At 40.0% G+C, this 23079-nt stretch overlaps 1 long non-coding RNA gene across 1 annotated transcript; it reads right to left on the bottom strand.

Annotated features, from left to right (window-relative positions):
• Positions 1-513: 513 nt before the first annotated feature.
• Positions 514-22040, bottom strand: LOC106149761. The gene is made up of 3 exons (XR_001236130.1): positions 21911-22040; positions 3290-3487; positions 514-2913 (listed from the first exon to the last, which is right to left on the bottom strand). It is a non-coding gene; the product is annotated as an uncharacterized LOC106149761 (long non-coding RNA).
• Between the last annotated feature and the right edge of the window lie 1039 nt (positions 22041-23079).

The raw sequence follows: 23079 nt of genomic DNA, 5'->3' as shown, positions 1-23079 counted from the left end.
GCAATGGAAATGAGAGGTGGTGAGACTAGACACAGGGATCTATGTGTTGAGGTGATGGATGGGCTCACTCGCATGCTCATCCTCTCCTCTCAACACCAAGCAAAACTTCCTAATCCCTCATCTCTCTCTGTCCCTCATGGCCAAAGAAATATTTAACCAGACAACCTCGAAAAGAAAACGTCTTCCATAGCAAACCAACATTGTGCAGAGATGCTGATGGTTTTCTGGTGATGGAATGGAAACCCACTTTCGCTGTCTGTGGCTTAGGGGAGTTTCCTCAGCCATTAGCTGGGGCACTGGAAGAGCACAACAGCTTAGGAGCTTCCCTGCTTGTCCTCAGAGTTGTACCAACTGCAGTCCCACTATGAAGTCACCCTCTAGACCTATGACGTATCGACTCACTTTTTAAAATCCTGATCTGCTATTTTTCCTTGCTGTCTCCAGAACCAGCAGAAGAAGGCAAATGTCACTCTTAAACTGTCAGATATGCACACTCAGGCATGCAGGTAGAGTTTAAACATAGAATTTTATTTTTTCTACCATGATTGTGTTGCAAGCCCCGCCTTATGAGGACACACTTAAAGGCAAAGTATAGGGGAAGGGTTAGATTGAGGATAAGCATATATGTTTTATTTGTTTTGTCTTGTTTTGTTTTTAACCAATTTATTAGCCAGTCAGTGATACGGGAGTATCAGGGATGTTCCTACAACAATGTCCCCCTCCATCACTGCTCAATTGTCTTTTTTGCCTAAATTTCTCTGCTTTGGGAGGACAACCTGTCAGGGCTGTCTCTTGAACTATAGTTTTCAGTCACAACAAGTGACAGAATAGACTTCTTTTTTTTTTGAGTGACATGCCTATTTCAAGTGAACTCATTTGTGAGCAAATTAAGTCATGCTTTGTACATTTTTTAGAAAAATGAGTCATAAATAGTTTTAGCCTTTACGAGGGTATGGATTTGGTATCGCTGTGAGTTTGGATAGGAGATGAAAGCAAGCATATCAGCTGTTCTACTATAAAGCAGAAAATGAGGTAGGTAACACAAGCGAGGTTCAGGAAAGTTACACATAATAGGGGTTCCAGGAACAAAACTGAGGCAGGGGCTTTGCAAGCTAGGGAGCTGTTCAGTGTAGTAGAAGTGATGGAATGGAGAACTTCTGAATACCACGTGTCCCTCTCTCAGACTTCCCGAACTGTCCACATCTCACACACCACACAGTTTGTGGCACATTTCACACTAGTTTATGGACACTCAAAAAGCATAAAAATACCCATAAGAATAGTCTCAGACATGGAGTCCTATCAAAGAAACTTCACTTAGGCATGAGAGATGCATGAGTTATTTGCTCCTGGACAATAATATCCTTCAGTTACTGGACAAATGAGTGCCTTAGTCTCTCTGCTTTTTCCTATATTGAAACACTATGAAATTACCAAACTCTCAATTAGAATGGCCTCCTTTGAATAAAGCGAAGTGGACACTTGAAATATAGGCCAAATAACTGTGTCAGGAGCTCTGTGAAAAAGACCCTATGTTAATTGGTCAATTGGATCAACCTCCCACGTTCCCAACCCTGTGTTGTCCAGAAAACTCTTTACATTCCATACAAGGATGACAAGAATGAAGAGGAGGACAGTGAGGCAAAAAAGAGGTGAGCACTGACTGGGGAATAGATTGAGTAAGGGTGAGCGCAAAAAGGAGTAAGAAATTGGTCTTGCAACATGTGACCAAGTGTTTGGAAGATATGTAACCCAAATAATTTTCAATCCGAGTATAACAAATATTTTAAGTGAACTTTTCAACTTGTGAGAATAGAAGACCTTCCAGACCATCTACTGTCTAGGGAATTAGAATGTGGTCAATGGAAATTAGAAGTGGATGGGAAAATAAAAATGAAATATTTTGAATAATGCTCTGAAGAATTTGGAGCTATTCTGGGGCTTTTACCAGAAGGACTGCAGACGCTGGGTTGCAAGTTCAGGTATGCATCATTTAGTATGGCCAAGGTGCCCAGTAACTATTCTGTTCTCCAAGTAATACTGGTTTGAAACAGCAAGGATTGGCTTCTCACGGGTCCTACATATCCATTGTACCTTGGCTGTAGCTTCTGTCCTATGCCATCCTCACTATAGGATAGAGTCTACTGATGCAGCCACCATTTGGAGCACTACGAGTCACTATGGAAAAGGGAAAGACAGCTGTAAATGGTTTCATTCCAGCAGTTAAATGTTTTAGCATGGAAGTGACATACAGCATTTATAATGGCAACTTATTAATCCTCACCAATGACACGGCACCCCTTTAATCAGAAGGGCAGCAAGGCATGCACTTTTTTTTTTGTACCAAAAATCAAACTCACAATCTCACAGTTGCCAGGCAGGCACTGCACCGCTGAGCTGTATCCCTGGCCCTAAGACATGCATTCTTACCATGCACCCAAAAAGCAAAAAGCCAGCAGTATCTGATAAATTGCACTAATGACAACCCCGTGACACATCATTGTATTTGAATAAAATTGAACAATTCTGATGGGGTAAAAGGTAAACCAGTGCCCAGAAGAGCGTGAATAAATCTGGATTGATCCAGGCAACAGTGGAAACCCTAGAGACTCCAAAGGGAGCTTCTTCAGTATAAATGTGGATGAGTCACAGTGTCATTATTGCTATCATCTTTGCATTGAAGGTTAGAAACTCAAAGAAAAATTGAAAGTGAAGAGGCCCAGAGACTATCACTTGCCACCCTGCTTAGCTAAATAACTGAATGAAAACTTATATAAATATAGCTTTTGTCTTCTCTTGACACACGAACTGATTGATAGGGTTCCATCCATCAAACAGAAATCATGAACATAATTCTCGCAGGAAATTTGGTCCCATGGTCAGATGATTTGAAATGCTCCAGAACAGCTCCACCTGTTTCAAGAACAAAGAAAAAACTTGAATACTATGGGTTTTGTGACTTTCTAGAGTCCAAGTGGTGGATAAATACATCATATCTGTGGATATACTCCTTGTGATAACTCAGATCTCTTAGCCTTGATGGTCCCTAAAATGGATGCGGGGCCTTCTGGCACAGTTCAGCCCCTTTAATAGCTCTGTGAGTCCCCGGGCCATCTTTCACAGGCCTTGGCTTATAGTTTGCTCGATGTGTTCCAATTTGTCAACAGCTTCCCCTACTGGGGCAGGAGTACAGCCCTGGGCAAGGAAGTGCTGCTCCTGAGAGCTGCATGCCTCAGCTGTTTTCCCCAGATACTGCACCTCCCCACAGTTATTCACTTTACACACACACCTGTCTGTCCTGCTGCTCCACAAGTCTCCCAAGGATCTCAACACTGACAGTGCCCTTCCTGGGTGCTACTAATCCTCAGCCGCTGCTCACCATCCTTCTCCTCTTCATTCCCCCGCTGCCCTTCTACACCAAGAAGTTTGCAGAGGTAAAAGAGGACAGCTTGAACTTTGTGTGGAAGGGATCCCACAGTGGTGATGCCTGGGGGGAAATAGTATAGAGTTCAGCTAAACTATTCTGTAAGCATTTAGTCACTGGGCTCTTGCTCCCAAAAACCCATGCTCAGATGACCAGGGGCTGCGCCAGACACCGAGTATAAGTCACACGATAAGTCACACAAGATGCTCTCTGAACTGCTTCTCACTCTCCAGCCAGTACATTTCCTTGCAGGTTACTTTATATAATGCTTACAATGTGTTTAAGGCATCACTGTATGCACAGTAGTCCTCACATATGCAGGTCTGATCAAGAAATACCAACACTGTCAAGCAACATGCAATGGAAAGGCAGAAACCTTCAACACAAGAAGTGATGTGTGACAAGTTTCAACTTGTTTGGTGCAGTCAGCTCATTGTGAGCTACGTTGAAAGAAGCTATATTTTAAAGTGTGCCAAAAATCATGGGTCACAAATGACATGTTAACATGAAATTGTGTTTAAAAATGCTAAAATATCACACAAAATGTTAAACGTAGTTTATGGTGGTACGACAGTGACAGTGAAGATGGTTGAGAACTGGTTTGAGTAATTTCCTAATGGCTGTGTATCATCATTACAGGGTGAAGAGATATCAGAAGTCCTTCAACATCAAGAACCCAAGAAAATGTTGATAGAATAAGTCAAATGATTTAATCAAATAGATGATTCACTACTAGAGAAATTCCCAAGGATCTGAATATCTCTTATGTTCCTCATATGAACATGAGTCCAGTAAATGTGAAATTTATTCCATACATTTTAAAGCTATATCATTTGCCAGTTTTATTGGATGCACTTCAGATTCCAGCTTTTTAAGAATTGTCATCAAGAGAGAGGAAATCTGGGTCTATGGTTAGAATGTTGAGACTAAGGATTCTCAGCATCCTCGAGCACTCAATGGAAACCACTTAGTTCTCCTAATGCAAAAGAGTGTGTCAATCAAGCTCTAAATAGAGGTGATATTGATTATGTGCTTTAGCCTCCATGGAATTATACAAGTTAAGTTTATACCCAAGTCTGAGTTCCAAGGGCTTATTAAAATGTTTAAGAAACAATACGTATGGAAAAAAAAAAAAAAAAAAAACAAGTGTGGTGCCACACACCCGTAATCCCAGCACTCGGGAGGCTGAGGCAGGAGGATTGTTGTGAGTTCGAGGTCACCCTGGGCTACAAAGTGAGCTCAAGCCAGCCTGAACTGCACAGTGAGACCCTGTCTCAAAAAGACAAAAAAAAGAAAGAAAGAAAGAAAGAAAGAAAGAAAGAAAGAAAGAAAGAAAAAGAGAAAGAGAGAAAGAAAGAAAGTAAGAAAGAAAGAAAGAAAGAAAGAAAGAAAGAAAGAAAGAAAGAAAGAAAGAAAGAAAGAAAGAAAGAAAAACAATATGTATGGAAAACAGCCTGAGAAATGGGCAAATATTATTATTCTCTATCATGACAATGCTGTGTCACTCACAGCTTCTGATATGGTTAGAGAAATTATGGTGTATCCATATCCCCCTTTTTCACCAGATCTGGCATCATGTGCTTCCTGGTTCTTCCACAAAGTCAAAAGGTAGACATTTTGAATCCATTCAGGATATCAAGGCAGCCATGATAGGGCAACTAAAGACATTCATGAAAGAAGATTCCAGGCTTCATAAAGAGCACGGATAGGATAAATGTGTTTGAAGCAAGGGCAGTATTTTGGGGGGATTAATGGCAATTAGTCTTTGACTGCAATCATTTTTAAAAAATATTTAAACATTCAACATATTTTAACATGTTTCATAGATATTTTATTGTTATTATTATTACTAAGTGTTATTATTGCTGTGTCCAAGTCTTTCATTCAGAAGCAATTCTTTCAAAAGCTCCTTAGCCCACTGTACCCAACTTCTGAAGAGCCCTTTTTAAAGATCACTAAACAACCTCAAACATATCTGTATCTCTGCTAAAAGTCATATGCAATCACCATAACAACTCTGCCAGGCAAAACTTCATTCTTACGTTGTACCTCGGAAACCAAAGTTCAGGGACGTTGAGTAAATTCCTCAAAGTCACAGAGTAAGAAGTGACAGAAGTGTATTTGAAAAACAGGCCTGCTGGGCGTGGCATTCATTTATACTATGAGTAGGATGAAGGCTTTGAACAGTGATCCTTAATCACAGGTGATTTTGCCCCACTAGGGGACATTTGGCAGTCTCCTGAGACATTTCCAACTGTCACTATTTAGGGGGTGAGGAGTACTACTGGCGTCTGCTGTGTAGAGGGTAGAAACGTTACTGCTCAACAAAACATATCAGTCCAAAATGTCATTTGCGCTGAGGTTAGGAAACCTTTGACTAGAGGGAAAAATATCACATTAAATTGTTAGGAAGAGATAGGCAGGAAGTTGCCAGGAAAGACATACTGAAAAATATTTTCATGATTCAGGGAAGTAGGATTTGGGTAATACACAGTGAGAGAAAGCACAGTAGAGAGAGAAGCATAAAAGAAAAAAAGAAAAGCCAGAAATACAACAGGTATTTACTGACAGGTAAAAGCTCAGGCACAGAGGTGAAATCACAGTAGACATTGGAAAGTCACACTGGGGGTCAGTTTTGGAAGGCTAGAAATCCTAAGAATTTGAGCACAGAAATCTCAGGACAAAGCAAAACACTACATGACCTCAGTGCATTTGTCTGGGGGCTAAAACTAGCACACCACATGGTGACATAAATATTTGTACCAAATCAGTTCTTTGGTTACTCATACATGTTTCAACAATACATTCTATTGGTTCCTGAGCCCATCCTAGGACTACCCCATCACTTGACAAAGGGAACACTGAGGCCCAGGGAATTAATGAGGTCAGTTACTCAAGGTCACTGGCCAGATAGTGACTGGGCAAGAACTGGAATCAAATCTTGGAATTAGATACAGTGTTTATTACCACCAAAACCCATGATCCAAGTGTGTATATAGTTCGTTTACTTGGGATCCCAAAATCACAGTTGGCCTTGTTTCTTTTCTATTTTCCTTCATGATCCTTCTGTTTGTATAAAGATTGTTGGTGGATCTTCTTGATTATTTTCTCCCTTTTGATTTAAAGAACCCAAAAATATGCAAGGCTCAATATTCTTACATCAATAAAATAGCATTTTTCTATTTAGAAGGAAAAGAAGGTGTCACTGAGCAAAGGTGGTAGGAATGAATAAGGGATTTATTTGGCCCTTGGAGGCAGCGTCCCAGAATCACGATTGGGTCCAACAGGTAGTTCCCATTTCAGATTTCAATGTGAACTCAATTTTAATGAAGAACTGAGATTTGGTTAAAGAGGCAAGAAAAATAATCCTAAAAAGAATCCTAGGGACAGATCCAGTGGAGGCAGCTTGTACACAGAACCAACCTTCTTTGACCCACAGAACATTTCATAACCTGAGAGCTCTGTTTTGGAATTTTTTTTATTTATTCCTCCCAATTGGGCAAAGAAATTACATTCCCAAGTCATGCCACTGCTGCATAAAGGTTATTTATTTCCAAACAAAAGAATTAGGAAATGTGGACTTGAAGGTTTTAAGACTAATGTTAACTCATCCACAGGAGACAGATGGTATTTAGTATTTTCAATGAAGAGACTGTTAAATGTGAAAACTTAATACATCTGGGATGAGTCACTGGAGTGAGTTAATTCGCTAAAATATTAGCTTTCACATTTCCTGATTAGATTTTTTTTCTCTTTTCATCTTTCAACCTGGCATCTGTGACCCTAATAACTTTCCATTAAGCACAAAGGAAATACTTTGAATTTTCCTTTATTTACAGTCTTACCTGGGGTCATTCTAGGATATTGTCCCCAGTCTTAGTTGAACAGTCTGATGAAATAATTTTGAATAGACTTCAATTATGACAATTTAATTTGATATAAAGATGTCAGGTCAGCCTGACATCTTATCTATGTATAGGTATATATATGTATATCTGTGTGTCTATACACATATGCTACTTATTAGATAAAATACATATAACATTTTATATATAAAAATGTATTTATATATATTTATAAGTATGTATATCCACTCTTCCTTCCTTCCTTCCTTCCTTCCTTCCTTCCTTCCTTCCTTCCTTCTTTCCTTCCTTCTGTTTTTTTCACCTGCATTCCAGTAATTTTCTATTGGTAGTAACTCTTGCCATCTGTGCTTACTTGTGTGAAGGGCTTATGTGAGTCCCATCTGTAATGTTGAGGTTGAGAGAGAGGATTTTGTTTTGGATATTTCCCCTTAGTGTACTTGGTGTTTTACTAAGTCTATGAGACTTACCATAGGCTTACCATAATCCATACCATCATTTAGTATAGTCAATAGATATTTCTTAAATGTCTAATTTGCAAGCATTCTCTCAGTAATCTCCATTGCACTTGGAAAGAAACTGTGGTGATTCAATACATTACCAGAAAAAAATTTTATGATTAGAGATTCATAGAACAGCTGCCTCCAGATTGTGCTACAAAATCTTTTTCTGCTTCAAGGTCCTCTCCTGGAACATCATGAAATTTCATCTCTCTTGGCTTTGCCTCCTTGCCCCCAGTCTTCTCCACAACTCTAGTCTTCTAAATTTCTGGACTCACACTGGTCTTGAACTGTCTACTCAACCAACCAATATTTATCTTGCAACTCTTTGTTGGAAATTTAGAGGTGACAATTAATTTCATCTTTCCCACCACCGACGACTAGTACCTCAACTTTGGAAATAACTGAAGCTTAGACGTAGGAGTCAAGCAATAGAAAGATCAAAAGATCAGTTTGATGGTGAGTATGCCTCTTTGGAAATTATACACAAGGCCCATACCCACAAATAAGCTTCCCAAAAGCTCTAAGCTTCGGAAATCTAGACTTAGAACTTGTTCTCAATGGAGCGTGAGGGCCTGCCCAGGAGAATACCTTACCCGGTCACTGTTTCATACACATTGGGCACTGAATCATAAAGAGGAATTCAGCCCTGGACAGCCTCATGTAAGTGAGCAAAGTGGTCCCTGACTCTCACAAACTCACTAAGCAAGAAATGTCAAAGTCACACATAAGACATATTCAATTCTGGGACTGGGTCACAAGTGTCTAAGTCTTGAAACCCAATAGACAATCACTTCAGATGTGTAGAGAAGAGAATGAAAATTCTTTCCTACTTTTCCTTTCTGGGTACTGTGGTGGAAATATTTTCCCCTTTTTGAAATCATGAAGGGCTAAGAATGTCTCCTCTAAAACTATAAACATTAAGTTTTTGAAACTACTAGATTGCAATTAGTCTCCTGGTCTGCCAGGGGTTGGACTGTTCCTTCAACTTCTCTCTGGGCGGTCCTTCTTCCCATACCTACTTCATTGTGTGCACTCCCTGGATTTTAGTAGATAATTTAACCTCTGCCCTGAAGGACCTAGAATGTGTGAAAATAGTACATTATTAAATACAACTTGCATGAAATTCATCCCTTATTCTTTAATCTTACCTCAAATTATCAATAACCAAGATACCCAAAATAATTGGAAGTTATACACAAGTCCAAATAACAGCAAAACAACTCAAAATACAATGTCAGCATGATAAGAATGACTCAGACTTGAATTTGAATGTCTCCCAATACTCAACTCCAAGATTCAAATCTCCCTTTTCATTGTAATCCAAAACAATTAATGCCAACATTCTTAAAAACTACAAAAATTAGACTCTAATAATATCTTCTCCATTTTTAGAAAGAATATTGCTTAGTCTCTCACACAAAGTTTCTCAGATTCTTTAGTAGCATATTCCTTCAGCATCTACAGGTTTTTGCTGGAATAGGAGTCATTCCTTTAAAAACCCCAGAGGTGGATTAATTAAAGTCAAATTTTCCAGGGATAAAGGTCAGTGGTAGAGTACTTGCCTACCTTGCACAATGTCCTGCATTCGATCACCAGTGCCACCAAAAATAGATGATAGATAGATAGATAGATAGATAGATAGATAGATGATAGACAGATAAAATAAAGTCAAATTCATTCCAGCTTTCATCACAATAACCAGGACAGCTAAGTGTTCATCAGCAGAGGAATTTTATAAACACAGAGAAGAATTTTATAAACATACAATGGAATATGATTTAGCCTTAAAAAGCACTGTATATATGTATGTGTGTGTGTGTGTGTGTGTGTATAGAAGGATAGCTGGGATAACTGTACTGCTGATGTCTGGTGGTTTATTGAAAGGAGAAGTTAATGCTTAATTTTTTTTTATATTTTGACCAATTTTGCACACTTATATCTGGTAATCTGAGCAACTGATGTGAAGACAACAATATGCAATATAACAACAATTGGTGAATTCTTACCATCCTGTCTACTGAAACTCTGTATTGTCTCTAATGTTTTTATCAGTTATTATTTTCTCATTCTTTTTAATGGTTTGATCAAACTTCCATTCTTATATCTGGTAATGTGAGCAACTTTGTTGAAGATAGTAATATGTAATATAACAACCCCTGTTAATTCCTGAAAAAAAAAAAGAAAAAAATCTTGCTATTTTTAACAACATGGAAGAATCTGAAAGATATTATGCTAAGTGAAATAAGCCAGGGAAAGAAAGAAAAATAGTACATGATCTCATACATATATGGAAATTAAAAATGCCAAATTCATGGAAAAGAGAATAGAATGGTGATTTCCAAGTTTCATATATAGGCTGAAAATTTCTAAGGAGCTAATGAATGATAACTACAATTAATCATGCTGTGCTGCATTTTTGATACTTGCTTTAAAAATTAAATTTCTAGTGTGCTTACCACACTTAACACAAGGTAACTCTGTGAAGGGATGGATGTGTTAATTAGCTTGCCTTCATTTTTTAATTAAGTATTTTTATGTATATCAGAACATCACTTTAAATACATACAACTTTTATAAAAATTAATTTTTAAAAAGCGAAGTTATTTTTCTTGAATTTTAAATTTAAAACACAGTTAATAGATATGAAATTATCACAGTGTATATCAGTGGATTCAAAAGCAATGCCCTAACCCTCAGGTAGATAGATATAAATACCTGTTCATATATTTCCCAGAAGCCACTTTTTACTGACATCTAGATACATTACTATCTCTAGTGACCATAATTGTGGGACAGGAAGGGTGTAGAAGCTGGAGCAATGAGCCTCACTTAAAAATTATTTGGCACTGACTTTTCACATGCATTCCTCAATGCTAAGTAATTGACTCTCCTGCCTGGATCACCCATGTGACAAATTTGGCCAACACAGCGCAAGTAAAAGTCTGAACACATAGTTAAGGTCTCAAGTAAAAGCTTCTGATTCCTGTCCTTCTTTAAGTTTAGAGCACAGATGCGGAGTTTGGAGGTGCCACAGTTACCTCGTGACTGAAAAGATGAAGCTGTGTGCTAAAAAAGGAGAAAGACCCTGGGATCCTGAGGAACTTCAGAGTTATCGCTTTAGCTCTAGTGTACCTATTTCTGGATTTCTTGTTGTGTGAGAAAAGTAAATGCGTCTTTACGAAACGAGATTTCTGTGAATTTGTAGGTAAAAAAACTCAAAGAGCAAACCCCAGTCCTAGCTTTACCAATGTATGAGTCAGTTTGTGATGGTTGCCCAAAGTCTGTAACCCATAAAGGTCAAGAAAAATACCCCATTAGTAGATAATTTTCACCAACGTTGATAGGAATATTCACCAATGTATACTGCCATAAATTAAATTTATGTCATCACAGTCACCACACCTCACTTGAAGTATTCTTGTCTCCCCAGAACCCTTAATTTCCACTTTATTTTGAGCTCCCCATTTGTACCCTACCTGTCCTTGGAAGTGCTAAGCTATTAGGGCTGTTCCTTAGGTTGACCAGTCCTGCCCCTCACAGGATAATTTTGATATGTCATTATGCTAATGACTACTAAGTTTTGCCAGGAAGACTTTGGTAAAACAGAGGACAAGAGGAGAAATTAATATCTTCTCCAAGCACTAGGTATTAAATATGGCCTTTGGGCCCTCTGCAGCATTTACCAGGTGCAGATCCTAAGGGGCTCACAGGTATTTTGCTGGACATAGTACATTCACCTGCAGTGTTGGTACCCCTTTGACTGGGACACGAGACATGACAAATGTGGAGTCTTACATCAGGGCAGAAAGTAATTCTTGCTCTAGGTGTTTGGAGAGACATTGTGGAGGCAGGATTTGCATATTCTACCCACCTTTTCTATCCCAGCTCAGAAGTTACAGCAGGGACAGCACAAAGGAGGTTTCCCAGCAGAGGAAAGAAGATGGCTGGGTGTACCTTGACCACACTGGTGTATTTAGAAACACTGGTAACTTCATCTGAAGATCAGATGGAGATTAATAGAAAGTTAGTTCAGGTCTGATAATGAGGATCTTAAATCCCAGGCTAAAGCGCTCAGACTTTATGAAACCAAATTCACTAGAGTGAGGTGGACAGTGTTGAGCTTCAAGGAGGCTGATCTCCCAGCAGTGTGCAAAATACAGATGATTGCAGTAGCCTCAGAGAGAGACAGAGTGGACCAAAGTGGACAGATATAATTGCTAGGATCTGATGCCTCACTGGCTGAGCTGAGTCAAGTTTAGAGATAGAATGACAGAGGTTCTTGGACAAAATGCTTAAGAAGAGAGTGAGGTCTTTAAATGAAAAAAATCATTCCAGGATACGAGAAGGTAATTTGTACCATGTCTGATCATCAAGAAAAACATCGAGACAGAAATGTCCAGAACACTGTTGAGGAGATGAGGAGATAGGATGGGAGCACTAAAATTAAAGACATTAGGCTTCACCTCAAGTGAGGTATAGTAGAAATCTTGACAATGGATGAAGCTTCCAAAGGAAAGACTACAGACACAGCTGATGGCAAACATCAGAAATCTGCGGATAGTTTTATTTCAGAATCACTTAAGTGCTAATATCACAGAATTCCAAAGGAAGGAAGATTTTCTAGATCGGAAAAATGTATATATTACTATCTCTGAGGTACTGGATGAATGTAATTTTCTTATACTTTTTGCTGTCTGGCCATCTTTTGTTACTTGTATAAATATTAGCAATCATAAGTATTACCTTTAAAGAGGAGGAGGTGACTAGTAACTCATGCTAATGAAGGAAATCTAGTAATGAAAATGCCTTTTACCATGTTTAAATCTTTAAAGAACATATTAATTGGCTTGTTGCTGTGTTTAATATCCATTTGTTCATTTATTCAACAATATTTAATAAACATTTATGGATCTACATACTAGCATTATTCTGGGTGTTTGAGACTCACCTGTGGATGCACTATCAATAATCTCTGTCTTCCTGTTGCCTTTACTGACCAAAGCACAAGACTGCCTGGCTATTTGAAGTGTCTCATACACCCTGCCTATTCAATCCATGGAAGACACACATCATCATGATTTTTGCATCTTCAGTTTATTTACTCAGGCTTTCAGTTCCTCAGCTGAAGAATGGAGAAATCATACCCACCTTTCACGATAAAGAGGAGAAATGGTCTGTGGAAAACAGCCCTTGTTATGTGACTTGAAAGTTCACTGTGAACTCTGTGTGTCAGGATAAACAGTGGTAGATAATAAAGCAGAAACTATGAGTTACAGTGTTGTTTTAAATTCTGGTGCCAAAACTCATAGTGTTCCATTAGACTTCAGACTTATTATCTAAATAAATACAAAGTTGATAGATGATAGATAGATAGATAGATAGATAGACAGACGCATAGATACAGAGGATTTCTGTAAAATTTCTAAGATTTTTTCAAGTGTCTTAGTCACTTTCTTCTCTTTGGGACAAAATATCTGACGAACAATTTAAAGGAGGAGAGTTAATTTTGGTTCATGGTTTCAGAAACTTCACTGCATGTTTAGCATTTTTAAACATAGAAATGGCATGGTAGAAGGCCTGGGGTAGAGAATAGCTGTTTATGTAGTAGTGGTCAGGAAGCAGAAAGAGAAGAGAGGAGCTGGGGAGGGAGATCCACCCTTCCAGGCCACATCCCTAGAGACCCACTTCTTCTGACCATACCATAGCTCCTAACAGCAAGTCATCTGTCTCACTCCAGTGATTCAGTCACTTTCCCAAAACCCTACCTGTGAGCACATAGGCCTCTGGGGGGCCTTCCTGGTCTAAACCATAACAGCCACTAAGCGCCCTAAAATAGCACAGATAAATGACTTGTATACTGTCAGTATAATTTCAGGTGTTCTGCTATAATCAGGAAATTTTCTTGAAGTTGTATCTTTTTTTTCATATTTCTGTAAATGCCTTCATATTTATTTTCACCTAACCATGGTACTTGGTCATATTTACCAAGAATTAATAATAATATTAATATTTGTTTTTATTGAAGGCAATTTAGTAGCTATCCCTTGTGCTGAGTCTTTTTCAAGCATTATTTCATTAAATATTCCCCAGTTATTGACTTGAGTATAACTAGTATCCCCATTTTGTAAGGGAAACTGAGGCTTATAGTTGAGGGAATTTCCCCATGAGCATCTAGCCAAGCTATGATTCAGCTGGGATTCGAACAGGCAATCTGGTTTTAGATCCGTATCTAGGATTTTAAGGTGTGCCACAGTTCTCTGTGGTTCATTTTCCATTCACCAACCGCTGCACACTATGGTTTACCTTGGGGATACTTAGGAATGCTGCGTGATTGCACTCGTATATGGTTTCTCCAGTCCTATACTAACCCATTCTCAAGATGTGGTCTTACCAGGGAAGGTGGGATTGTGGGGGTAGAGATGAAGGAGCATAGTCATTCCTAGCACATGTTGCCCAGATACTGAATTTTTCCAAAGGATCCTAGTCTTTGCTTCACCTTGCTTTCAGCAGAGGGAGTGGCTTAAGGTGATTATAGATGAGGTGTTTCTGCTGCTGTTCTGCTGCTGGGATGATTTATGGAATGCCTTCCTAGTAGTTTGTGAAGTAAAAGGGAATTCAAGAGTTGGGGTTGGGAGTAAGATAGGTAGAATGGATGCAAGATTTATGTTCCCACAGGGAAGTGCCATTAAGCCACCTCACAATGGAGGTTATTCATCACAACCACTAGGTCCCCATGGACACGCAGTATTTGGATTTAGAACATAGTCCATCAGCCTAATTGCTGGTGAAAACTGAGGTTACAGGGGAGAAACTGATCCAGTGTTGTGGACTTGCTTCTAGCTCTTCTGATCCTTAATGTTTCTCCATTTTGGGGGCTCCTTCCCTCACCTACTCCACTTTTCTCTTCCTACCTTGCAGCTGATAAAACAAGCTTATTTCTGTTATTTGTCTTATTCCAATGAGTTGGTGGCTACCCTGGCAGAATACTCTTGTCTTCCACAAATAAAATCATCAAATAAATCTAACTGAGAAAGAAGCAGAAGCTCTCTCCCCCTTTCACACTGGCGTCCTGAGCAGCAGCAAAAGATCAAGTATTTCTTCAACTAACATTCATTAAGCACACATTTTATCTCAGGAACTGGAAACACAGCATTGTAAAAATCACATGGCATCCCTACCCTCATAGAGATTAAGGTCTAATAAGCATTAATGATATTAGTCACCCAGAAATAATGTTGGAGATATAGAAGCCTGGAGTTATATGGGACCCCAGAACTGGAAGGTGAACTAACTCTACCCAAGAGGTTAACTACATAAAAGCATCAGATTTCATTTTTTCAGATCTTTGTCCCAGGAAAAGATCACTATGCAATGAGACTTTCTCTAGTTATGAGAGCTAACTCTAAATCAACTGAAACTACAACCTTCAGTTAGAAACAAGATGATATATCTCAGATAAAGTGCAGTCGCTTGAACTTATGCCACAATACTAACTGAATTTGTTAAATTGCAATTGGCAGTTAGCAACTTAATCTTTGAGAAATATGTGGTTATCCATAAGTGATGGGCCCACCAGAGGTAAGTGATGACATGAAGCCTTTTGTTTTGTGTTGTGTTGCGTTGTGTTTTGTTTTGTTGAGATCTGGTGAGTCTGTGCCATGTCTGCAAACATTCTGGTACAAAACAAAAATTTATTACTTCTACTTTGAGTAAAAGAACAGAAATCCAGACAGGGTGCTTATAGGAAGCAAAGGTTTAGAGGATGGGGTAAAACATACAGGATCTAAAGGCAAGGAAAAACCCAGTAAAGATACAGAAAGAATTTCTCTATTTTATTATGGGGATTTTTTCCTAAAGTAAATATTTCTTACTAGTGCATGCTTATAGCATGTGGTTACAGTCCTTGTGTGGAGTTGGCACGCGGACATAACACATCTTAATTCCTTTTCATTCCCTCTCCCTCCCCCTCTTGATCCTTTTCCCATTTCAGAAAGATCTATCTCCCTACTTCCTATTTTCTAAGAATAAATAATCTTTTAGGAAGAAAGATTCAGCTCTCTGAAAGAGAGACCACAGGACACATGTTCAATAAAGATCTGGAGATGGGTGGTGGCAGGAGTGAGCAGGCTGAGAAAGTGAGGTCAAGAATGAAGTCAGAGGAATACGTAAAACAGAAGAGAAGCATGTTTGGATTTGTTTTTTTAGAAATATTATTCCGGCTACCACGTGAAGAAACAATAGGAAAGAGACAAAATTGGAGGTATGGAAGCAAATTTGATGGTTGTAACTATGGGCCAGGAAAACAAAGCAGTGATATGTGGGTAATGGTAGTGAAGATATAGAAAAATAGACATATTAAGAAATTTTTCAAATATTTGAAGCCAGCATAATGGTGATAGCTTTAAAATAGATGGCAAAGGTGAGAGAAAGAAGTCAGGAATGACTCCTAGGTGCTTGGTTCAATCACCAAGGGTGATACGGACTCATTCACTTTGTGCCGTTTACTGAATATTTGTGTCCCTACAACATTCCTATGTCAAGGCCCTAATTCCTAATGTGATGCTGTAAGGAAGCACAGCCTTTGAGAAGCAATTATTTTTAGATGAGGTCATGAGGGTGCTGCCCTATGATAGCATTAGTGCCCCTATGACAAGATGAAAAATGGCCTGACCTTGCCGTCTCTATAGCAGGAGACTGTAAGCAGGAAAGCATGCTCTTTCTGTAGCAAAAAAGAATCCTCACAGATGCTGAATTTGCCAACATCTTGATCCTGATCTTTTAGCTTCCAGAGCTATAAGAAATATCCATTTTACCTGGTAAAGCCAGTCTATGGTATTTTGTTATAGTAGCCTAAACTAACTAAGACATTGACAGGAGGAGGTAGAACAATCCAACTGCAATAAGAGCAAGTACTATGGAGGGGCTGCCAGATGTCTAGTGGTTGAGTAGACACCAGTTATTAGAAGGGAAGTCTGGGCCAAGCAGGATAAAAATTTAGGAGCCACCCAGCCAAGGGAGGAATGGATTGTTGTAGGCCTACATGAATTGATCAGGGAGGTGGGCAGAGGTGAGAAGAGAATGGGCTTTGGGTCACCCACACTAAAGGTAACAATGGTTTACTTTCATTCACAATACCATTGAGATCCAGAGGAGGGAAGACTCAAAAGGTCCAGAGGATTCCAAGTACATAATTCTGCCTCTGACAACTGTTATTTCTAGCCTGACAATAGGGATACCCGGAGGAGGCAATGTCTCTGAAAGGGCCTGAGGTCTCCAGTCTGCATTGTGTGGATTGAAAATGCTCCGCAAACATAAAGAATCACACTGATGTTAATCCTCACTGTGATCCTAGCTATTGTTTCCCCACTTTTAAAGGTGGAAGAACTTACATCCACACAACTTGCCAGTCTTGTCCATGTAATGTAATGAAGATGAAAGAATCTGCCATCGTTCCCACTGAAGATTTGGGGTCACCTCTCTTCCTGTCTCCCTGTTACTGTTTATTCATTCTATAGGTTACAGTAGTTTATTATTTCCTGAACCTGTGGATCATCTCCCATGAAAACTAATCAGAAACCTGTTTCTGATGAAGAGTGGGAAAAATACAGCAGGAGAGAATTTCTAAGACCTGAGACATCCTCCTCTTGGCCCCCTGGCCTGACAGCTGTTACTAAGTCCCAGAGAAAAAAGGTCTGAAACACTGGCCACGTTTGTCCCTCTCCTGACTCATGTTTTCTTTTTCTGCTCTACACCACCACGGATAATGAAAGTTGACTGGCTGCCTAGGTTTCCTCTCTCTCTCCGCCACTGTCACTTCCATTTGCTACTCTTAGGACTTTTTAGCACAAAGTTATGTTTGGGCCCTCATTTGCCAGGCAGTGATAAATTCCAAGAGAAACCCATTTTTATTGAATTATTTTTGGAATGTTATGCAAACATGTCTAAATTATGTGGCAGTCAATTCCATTCTAAGATCTGGTTTTGACTTCATGTTAATTCAAAATAGAGGAGAAAAAGAAAAAAAAAAAATAGCAAAAGCCCCAAATGCTGAGACGCCCTCTTTCATTGTTTTTTAAAATCTACTCCTCTGATACACACCTGGGGCCTAAGCTCCTATTCAGAAAACAAGGCAGTGAAGGCTGTATTCCTCTACTAGTTACCTTCTCAGAATATACAGAGGAAAAATATCTCTGTAGCTCTCAGCAGAAGAAAATCTGAGGCAGGAGGAAAGTCTACCACTGCACATGGGATAAAGCTATGTTTTTGCTTTTTGAAAAGGATCAAATGAGACTTCTTTGTGTGAGTTCAGGCCTTAATCTTAGCTGTCTTGTCCCAGGAGACTTTAAAAAGTCCTACTAGCAATGATAATGGCAATTTTCCACTCATATGTCTTCTATCATCAACCCTCTGAGATCATTTAGCCAGGAACAAGCTCCAATTCAATGCTGCCAATATAGTTCAGATTCTGGGAGTAAGCAACTATTGTTTATCCACTTCCTCACCTTCTTCTCAAGTCCCTCTTTCTGCCCTCCTCCTCTTTTGATGGGATATTCTGCCTTCTGCCCATTTTGGACCTGCTAAGCTTTCAGGCTGGAAACTGGGAGCTTGATGAGTCTTGCCTTCTCCAAAGGAGCACTGGTCTGAGATTGAAGCCAGGACAGGAGCATGAGGGAGGTGGAGGGGGCCGAGTCCTGAGCACCTGCTGAAACCCATGCCTAAGCTAGATCTGTCCCTCTGGACTCCACAAATAGAAGGACCAGTAAAATCAAGAATCTTAAGTAAGATTACTAAGCTTGCCCGTCCCAATTTGTTTTTCTGAAAAATGGAAAGGATCACATAGAAAGTTTTTAAATATGTTCCCTAGAGCTCTGGAATTTCAAAAATCCAGTTTATGATATTTTTCAAAATGCTATGTGTGTGCAAGGGTCTGACCACAGAACAGAATTCATCAAGCCGAGGGACTGAAATTAAAATTTTTCTCTCAGTATTACCCATGGTCCTTCATTGTCTGATTAGAATCAAAGCACATCACCTGGGTTCTCCCAGCTGGCTCCTCCTACATTTTCAACATTGTTCCGCAGTATAACTTTAGTGTCCCAAACTACTGACCAAATTGAGCCTTACATTATTCTCCATTTGCCCTAGTTTTATCCTCTATGTCCCTATAGTTAGTGTCTCCTTTTCATGGAATGTCCTCTTTCCCCTCATCCCCTCCCTACAGAGTTACACGTCCACATTCTGCAAATTCAAGCAGCTTCCCAAAATAAATAAGACATCATATTACAGTAATGCATGCACGCCCATGTCTATACCACCATAATTCATAATAGTTAAATCTTGGAAGCAGCTTATATTTTCATCAACAGATGAATGGATAAAGAAAATATGGAATTTACACTTAATGGGATATTACTCTGCAATAAAGAAAGATAAACAAGTCATTTGGAGGAAAATAGATGCATCTTGAGACCGTAATGTTAAATGAAATAAATCAGACACACAAGCTTAAATATTACATGGTTCTCTTATATGAGAAGCCCAAATCATAAATAAAGAGTAAAATACAAGATGGATAGTAGGAATCAGGAGCTATATTTTTCACAAGTGGGAAGGGGAACCAAGAGATGGAGGGAGAGGAAATCGAGGGCAGGGAAAGGGGATAAAAAGGAATTAAATGTGTTATATACCTGCCCCAACTCCACACAAGGAATGTAAGCTTTGTGTACTGCAAACATGTAAAAATAAAAAAGTAAAAAGTCCCACTTAAAATCTACCTTCTCCAAAAATCTTCCCTTGACTCCTTGTCCCCAACTCCACTTCTTTTTTATCTGTGCATTTTCAACACAGTGCAGATAGGAGACCTTAGGCCCTTTCAGAGACATTGCCTCCTCTGGGTACCCCTATTGTAGGAGAACAAAACCATAAGAAAAAGCTCCCTGCAACCGAATTCCCGAAGCTGATTTTATCTGGGCCTCATCTGTTTACTGCAGCAAGTTCCCCTTGTGTGTCACTTCAGCTCCCTGTGGTTCCACAGGTGCTTCAGAAGCCATTGGCCCTTATTCTGCCCCATTTGCTATTGAGGCCACCAGCCGTGTGTTGCTCTGGCTGAGTGCATTGGAGCACAGTTTGGCTGGAACTTGCTTTGTGCCCGTGCTCTTAACCTTTCGCTTCGTGCCTTGGCTATCACTGCTAGTATTGAGACATGAGGCATGAGACCCAAAGAGAGATGGCTGGCATTCAGCAAGCACGCGTGCGCGCACACGCGCACACACACACTGCAGGATTTGAGGAAGTTAACATTCCCTACATGGAAGCTTTATCAGTGGGAGACACAAGACAGTGGACCATTTTATCTCCATTCTCCTTCCCTGTCTATCGTGCACTTTCCCAGGACCTTCTTACTGAGTTAGCCCTACGAAACCGAGTAATTAGTTGCCTTCCTAAACACTTCCTTGTAACTGTCCTTTTTCTTTCTTCGTATCTTTTTCTTTTCATTTCCCTTTCCTTAGGTTTGTACTCCCAATACAGAGGTAGCACGATAGTTGTTGCAGATGGCTAATTTTTGAGGGCTCCAAAACCTATCACATTTTTACTTTTTTTCTAACAATTGTTTATGCATGCACGTTGCTTGTCGTGACTAGAGTCTGTCTTCCATCTCAGCACTACAGCATCCCAGATGAGCACCTGGCATTGTGGTTGTGCTCAGTAAAGGCCTATGGGATAAATGAGTGGCAAGAGACTTTGGAAAACGTGGTGTTGGTGGACCCTGATGATCCTGACTGACACACCAAGATGGAGGTTTTGTTCTGACCCTGTGACTTCCGTTCAGGCCTGTGGCTTTGTAATGTAAGCTCTGTGTCAAAGCCACTGAATGCACTGAAGTGCACTTTCCCTAAGGGATAGCGTCTTTTTGTCCCAGTATAATAGTGTACGTGATGATGCAGGATACAGAAAATAATCAGGTCGTGTTACTTATCAGGAAAAGAAAGAAGCCACGCCCTGAAGAGCAGACCATAGGGAAAATAACTGGAGTGACTTCCCTTGGGTGTAAAGAAAGTAATGGCCGCATACTTTGTACAGTATATACAGAGGAGGAAGGCAAATTCACGAAGGATCTAAACAGTGAGTTGGGAAAGAGAGCTTATTAAAAGAGTAGGAGCTGGGACTGGGATGATCCCAGTGCAGCCCAGAAGAAGAAATTCACCTCAGATGAACTGGAAGGCTCTGCTACCACCGCCTCTAATACAGCTTTGAGTGCTTCATGGTTCACTGTGGCTGGGACTTTGATGTCCATGTGTAGCCCTGAAACCTGTGCTTTTATCCAGGATGACAAATGCATGACCACAGCAGTGGCACCCACCAGTCTGCATCAGGACGGTTTTTAACAAAGGTTCCTGTGAAGGAACGGAGCCAATACTGACTCATAATTGAGCAAATCAGATGCTCCAGTTCCCTCTCTGCCCTGTGTTTGGAAGCAGGACTGTGCACTTTGGATTATATCCCTGGAGTTTTTGGACCTCAGGAGAGTAACACTAGACCTCCTGTAACGAGGACTCGATCAGTTAATTGCAAATGAGAAGATGAGAGCACATTCATAAAGGTGATGAGGTGGTTCCTCCTGGTCATTCCAGGACTCGCCAAGCTCGTCTGCAATAAGTACACTCTGTTGACCAAAGCCTTTCTAAGGTAGCAGGTATAGCCGTAGTTTATTGGAAAGTGTGACGCATGCAAAGAAAAAACAAAGCAGGAGATGGGCAGAGGAGGGGAGATGAATAGTTGAACCTGTCAGAAAATGAGGATAATGGCTAAGGCTATACACACGGAAGCTCTGAGTTCTACAGAGAAAATCACCAGTGCAAACATGAGGAATTATTTGCCCTTAATCTCCCCCAGAGAAGCTGGTGTATCACCTTCCAGCCAGCAGTATGAAAAATGCCTGCTCACCCTCGGTGGTTAGCACAGGCATTACATAACCCCTGCCCTGATGCCCATCCTGCAGATACAAGCAGCTGTCATTTTGCAAAATGCTATTTTTAAAACAACCAAAGTGTCCCACATGGCCCCCACTGCAGCCCAGAGGAAAGGAATGGTTGCCTCACCAGTTTTTGGCAACAACATACCTCACTGTGGATGTCTTCTGCTGTCATGCCGTCCTGATTAAGATTAATTGTCCCAGTTCAAATGAGTCACTCAGAAAGGATGAGAAGGGTGGAGAGAAGAGGGAAGTTGGCTTTTTTTTTCCTACTTCAATGTTTGTTCTAAAAGATCCAGAAGAATACAGGAGTGGAGCAAAGGAATTTAAAGTGTGGAACATGTAATAAAGGAGATCAAGTGAAAAAGCTATTATGGGCTCCATGTTTATCTTCAGCTCAGTGACTTTCAGAAGAGCATGCACTTGGCTGGCAGTTCAGGAGGATGTGACTGCTCCCTGCCAGTTGGAGGGCCTTGCTGTGAACTCTCGAAAACCCAGCTGACCTCATCCAGTCCCATCTACCTAAATAACAAGGCCAGGACATCTCCCTTGACAGACTTATACACACACTCCAGATGTATATTGGAACCTCAAAAGGCCATTTTGGGTGGAGAAGCCACATATAACCAAGAGAAAACCTAAGTAAGAAAAATAAAATATAGTATATAACCACTACACTCAAGATTGCATCAAAAGGAAATAAATATTATTTATACAACAGTGGCCACTTGCCAGGCATTAGTGCAAAGGTTTATTCTTTCTAAGCTTTTTCTCTAATGCTCAGGTTTACATACAAACACACACACACACACACACACACACACACACACACCACTAGTGTGTCCTTATGGCCCTGAGAAGCCCCTACTCTCTGGCAAGCTCCTGAGGCCTCTTTGTTGACAAAATGGGCCTAAAGGAAGCAGCTCAGGCAGTTTGGGACCATTTAAAGAATATTTATAGAGCCCTCATCCAAAACCCATCCTCACTGCTCTGCATCCAAATTGAAAACATCTATCATCTTTGCTGTTTTTCACCATCCCATTACCTTAACAAAAGGAAGAAGGGTTTGGCAAGGAAGGAAATGTAAAGCTTTGCTGATTCTGGGCATTCAATAGGAATCAGGTTGTCATGATGCATTGGGAAAAGCATTAAGCAGAGAATAAAGCATAAAAACCTCTAGCTCAGAACATGATGCACTCAATATCCACTCATAAATGAATGAATCAAGTTGGCTATGAGTTCCTATCAGCTAACCAGTCATGTGACCCTAGATGAACTGCCTCTCCTTTCTCCACATCAGAGACTGTGCAGTCCAAC

Source organism: Chinchilla lanigera, unplaced genomic scaffold, assembly GCF_000276665.1.
Source record: "Chinchilla lanigera isolate Chin_1 unplaced genomic scaffold, ChiLan1.0 scaffold00052, whole genome shotgun sequence".
NCBI classification, from domain to species: Eukaryota; Metazoa; Chordata; class Mammalia; order Rodentia; family Chinchillidae; genus Chinchilla; species Chinchilla lanigera.
Note: the sequence above shows the minus strand (reverse complement) of the source record. Positions and strands in the feature narration are given on the sequence as shown.